Raw genomic sequence first — 5,709 nt, forward strand, 5'->3', positions numbered from 1 at the left:
AAAGGCCTTTCTTGCTATCCTCTCTCTCCCCTCCTCTTACCCAGGATGAAATGAAATAGAAAACACATTATGTGCTGTGCGTGATCTCAAGCTGAGGGGAGTGAGCCAAGCCCAGAATGGCAGCAGCATGCCCTGACCCCATCTCTAGAGCAATCAGACTTCTGTAGCATACATGGCTACTATGTAAAGGAAAAATAAATCAAGCATCTAAATGTGCCTCAGCATCCAAGGCAAATTAATGATACACCCCATTACGTGTGAGTGGGAAGGTTGTATTTCCTTGATTTAAGAACAAAGATAGATGAATGATTCACTTCTAAGTCTTTAGAGTACTTTTATGGTACTAAATCAACTTAAGTTGTAGACCTGTGGACACAGAGCATAGTGTCTGTCTATGTCTGTGTCCTTGGAGGGGCAAAAGTACCGTATGGGGCATCCAGCAGATGCATTTATACCATGGCTCTTTCATAAATCCACTATGGAACTGCTAACTCAAACCACATGGAGTTTTTATCTAAATAACAAATGCACCAAAGCAGCAGTATCAGGTTTCCCATGTCAATGGGTAAAGAGCGCTATTTAGCTCTTCTCATTGCTCCTGTCCCAGGAAAATCACCCAAAAAGCATGTTCATGAATTTCCCTAAAAACTGGCACACTGACATCCAGACAAACATTGTCAAACTTTGTTAGCACTCAACGGTGGGTCTGCAGTTCCCCCTCACCCTCCACATGGCTGCCATGCGTACACTTCTAGGCCAGAAAAATTCCCACTAGAAAAAGATTTCCCCCCCCGAAGACACCTGCCTGGGTCCAGTAAACTTAACCAGACAGTTCTACTGACATGCTGTTTACTTTTAATCACTGCTATAATCTAATAAAACAACTTTAGGTGTGGCTGGAAACAATACAGCTGCTCAGGAGATCAAAGACCAGATGATATGTAACCCAAATTAAGGTTGATTGACGACACTGATTTGTAATAGTAAGCTAAAGACCTCAAACAACAGCATAAAGATGCTCATTATAACTTAAAAAAAACTAGATTGAATTGGATGGCAGCAACACATCTCAGAAAACCTGGTAAACGGAGCAATGTTTACTGCTGTGTAGCATCCTCTCTTTTTTTTTCTTACGGGGGGGGCACCCATTACTGACCTTTTCCCATGTCCCATTCTTGCACAATACAGCAGCTCAACAGCCCTGGGTCGTCTTTGTGACACTAATGCACCAAATATTTTCAGTTCGTGAAAGCTCTGGAGAGCCCTGGAGAAGCTATGCTATTGTAATAGGTGCATCACGCAGTGGCTACAGCCGTATATTCTATAAGAAACATGTCCTTTTTAAAAACTATTATGTATTCCTATTCTGTGCATGGTTCTATCTAAACATATATGAACAACATTCAAAACCATGTAGTGGATTGTGTGCCTCTGGAGCTAGTAGCATGTTAAGGGAAGATTTTCAGCTGGGAAATCAGAAGCCATGCCACAGGATATTACTCAGTCTTTCTCCCCGCCTGCTTCCTAATTCACCAATCCCTTTGTGCCAAGGAAGCTTCTCTGCTTCATATTAGTCCAAGGTTCATGTAAGCCTCTTCTGACACAGCTCTGCCCCTGCTAACCTCCCAGCAGCAGCAGGTTGAAGGAAGGGCTTAGGAGACAAGCTTGATGATATAAGATGGCTTCTGTTTTGTGAGAAGGATAACCCTTCTGAAATGACACGAACACTGCAGAACTCTTTGATTTACAGGATAAATATGTGCTAGTGATGTGCCTCACTTCGCAGGAACAGGACAGAGGCAGAAGGCCAATTGACTTTAAGTCACGGATAACTATAAGAAATATGCACTTCACTGTATTTCTGCATTCTCAACGCACAAAGAGCCCAAGCAGCACTAGACTGAACATCTGCACTAGGGTTTTTTAGCAGCGACCACACCAGACGGATTCCATCAAGCTGGTCAATGATTCTGAAGAAAGAGAAAGACATGAAAGTGTTGTGAGAAAAGAGGGAATGAAAGAAAAGAATGAACAAGCAAATATAGAAAATCTTAAAAAGTGTTACATTGTGATTTCATTTAGATCTTTCACTAAAGCTAATTCTCTGCTTGAAAGATATATGATAATATCTTTTTAATCATGTTTATTTCTCAGAGCCCCTGCTGTATCAGCCCAGCCAGCACCAGGCTCAATCCAAATACAACCAAACAGGATCAAAGCGTCAATCGATTTCAGCAGTGGCTTTTCATCGCAACTTGCCTTCAGTTTATCTAGGTTTCTTTCCAGGGTCTGAAACCCTTCTACTGTGTGCTCACTCAAATCATTCTCCATGGAAAAAGATCAGTGATGCTAGGGCCAGAGGTTAACTCACATACATCTATGTGTAGTGTTTCATACATGGATTTATAAATAGAACCCGAGACAAATTTACACTTTACATTGGTGGCTTGTTTTTAAACCAGAACCAAAAAGAGGAGCACTTTCCAAATCAAACAGAGCCAGAGACAGGTCGTTCTATATTTCATTCAGTCTGAGTGAAGTTTACTTAAGCGTGAGCTGTATTTCATGTAGTATACATGCCTGTTTTCAAAACTGCAGTCAAGGTCTGAGAACTCAAAGAATTACGCCACAGTGCACCCGTTGTCTGGTATAAATAACATGTAACGTGTTCCCCATGTGTGCTTCCACCAACAAGGCCGACATTGAATGCTGTCATAATTACTTAAACACTCCCTAATCACAGTATCTCCGTGACTGGCAACGAGTGAACACTCATCAGGGACGTCCCTTGCGCCATCTGTCTTCCGTTTGCACATAAATCAGTCTAGAGGGATCATAACATCAGATTCGAGTCTGCTGGGCCTCTTAAATCCGGCCCCAAAACAAAAGTGAAGCGTCATATCGACCGCCAAAACTGCTCCGTCTTCCCATGAAGCAGGTATGAAATAGATTAGCAATGAAGTTGCAGCCGACAGTGATGGATTAGAGGAGAAGACCACAAAGCTTGGAGGCATTAAAACAACGTGTGTTCGCTCTTGTAGCTACACAAGATTCAGGAAGTGTTATGTCATTAACCACACATTGCCTACTGGTTGAGAATGAAAACAAACATGTGAGTATTTCATGGAAAACTTGAAAGTAATCAATGTTTGTTCTGGGTCTTCTGTAGTTATGGATGACCTAAACGACAATGATGATGAGAAAATGATTGTGATGATCAACCAAAGGGGGTTTAGAGAAAAATTTTCTTTAGTTATAATGAATTCATGTTAACTGACAGGATTGTTGTAGCTAACTGTGTGGTATCATTCATATATCATCGTAAGTGTTAGCTAGCCAAACACTGTTTATCATTGGTAATCTGAAAAACAGTGCTAGCTGTGTTGGGTTGAAGCAAGAAATGGCCAAATGTGAGTTATGTTAATTGCTCAGCAAACTGCCGTACACATTCACACATGTCTCAAAATAAACTATAGCTGCAGAACATAAAAAGGTGGCTGCTGAAATAAAGAAATGTCTGTTTACAGCTAAGTGTGAAAACAGAAAGGTTCCACACTTTGGCCTAAATATGATCATCGTGAGAAAACATGGAGAGCGTGATAAACAAATGTAACACATTTTTCCCCATTGTGTGAGACTTACCACAGTAACTGGCTATATTTTATCGTGCTGACAATTTTTTTATTGAGCTCCTTGGTTTTTGACTCCAAACAAATGTAATAGGTTCACACAACAGCATTAACAGCCAACTAACAATGGGAATTCTGACATTAGGCTGCATTTGTGTCCACTGCTAATTAAGACGGGTATTGTAGTCCTTAACAGCCTCGTAAAAGCAATGAGGCACAGATGGAAGCTCCGCAAAGCTCGGCGGTATTGAGGGTGAGGTTAAATGAGCAGAGAATAAAGAGTGCTCTGGCCTCTGCTTCACTGTGTTTTCTCACTCATGTAGTCTTGGACAGGGCAGGGTTTAGGTATGTTAGTCTGACCAGCTCAGCTCCTAACAGTGACCGCAGGCCTATAGTAAAACACTAGGAATTAAACCACAACCATATTTAACACAGCAGGTACAATAAACAAAGCTTTTAAAATCTGTCATTAAGCCGGGGATAAAAGGGTAACCTACCTGCATAATTACAAATTTTAAAAACAGGAGATTTCTTGAAGCATCAATGCATGACCAGTTAATGATACCGTGTTTAGATCCTAGACTTGATGTCATTCTTTTGTAAAACCGTATGACATCAATGCAAGGTTGGGAATATGTATGTTTGGACCTAATTTAGTAATAACAGTGAGTCAGACATATCACATTTTAAGAGACACCTCATATGAGGCTGTTTGTCTTGTCTGTAAATTATACTGCAAACTTTAAAGATCATGTTAGCTGATTGGATGTACAGAGAGAGACATAGCCTTACAACATATTATCCTAACCAATCACAAGCAGTGGCTGGTGAGATTGCCTAAAGTGGATGCATAAATCAGTATGTCATGTTTAAAACATGGCATCACCCTTAAGGTAAAAAGGAAGACCAGTTCATGTGATGTTATCGAAGTCACGTATTGGGGACCTTGTTTTCTCTGCCAAGAGCCATGTCTTTTTCTCTTTTTCTCCTTTGTGGTTGACAAGCAGCAGCTGTGGTGAAACAGGTCTCAGTTGGAGCAGCAATGAGCAGATGGTCAGCTGCAGTGACAAAGAGAAACTGTGGTTCTGCAGTGACAGAGCAGCGCTTGACTGTAGGAGGACGTAAATCAGAGTTGCAGTATTGGGTAATGCCAGCAGCCAAGATTTGATGAAATGTAATCATGCAAAAAAGCAAACTTAAATATCTTTTAATAAGGGTTGCAGGCTTCCTTCGGACCCAATGAGTATTTCTAAAGCTGGGTACTCCTTCCTCAGACATCTCAAGAGTAAAATTTTAATCTGTGCTGGTGCATGATCCAATTGTGCTTAAGCTTCGGGAATGAAATCATGGCCAGACATTCTCCTTAACGATTTTCTGATAGGGAGCAGAATTCATGGTTTCACTGAGTATAGCAAGTCGCCCAGGTGCTGAAGGAGCAAAGCAGGCCCTGACATTACACTATCATCTTCTCTGTTCTGTTGGTTGTTATGAGTTTCTTTGGATGGTGGCATGATGTGTTGTTGTTGGGGTTTTTTTTTTTTTAGATTTTTTAGACTACTTCACTTTATTTGACAGGCTTGACTCTTCAATCACCTTCTAATACATTTAATAGTTGCTGAGAAATTTCTCGACCACAGTGTGAAGTGGTTTAACCAACGGGGTGGCTGTAGCTCAGGTGGCAGAGCAGCTCAGCCACTAATCAGAAGGTTGGTAGTTCGATCCCACGCTGCCTCCTGGCTGCATGCCAAATATCCTTGGGCAAGATACTAACCCCTACTGGTGGTGGTCAGAGGGCCTGGTGGCGCCAGTGTCCGGCAGCCTCGCCCCTGTCAGTGCGCCCCAGGGCAGCTGTGGATACAGCGTAGCTTGCCATTGCCAGTGCGTGAATGTGTGTGTGTGAATGGGTGAATGACTGAATATAGTGTAAAGCACTTTGGGGTCCTTAAGGACTGAGTAAAGTGCTACCCCACATAAGGCATGCATGCCTAGGCTTAGTTGCATCTGCAAACCACATTGCAACCCACCTCATCTTTGCTCCTTTGTAGCTGCAGTTTTTGACCAAATCTTTTTTTTTTTTTTT

This window comes from Pundamilia nyererei, unplaced genomic scaffold (genome assembly GCF_000239375.1).
Source record: "Pundamilia nyererei isolate P.nyererei 1_Seehausen unplaced genomic scaffold, PunNye1.0 scaffold00101, whole genome shotgun sequence".
NCBI lineage: Eukaryota > Metazoa > Chordata > Actinopteri > Cichliformes > Cichlidae > Pundamilia > Pundamilia nyererei.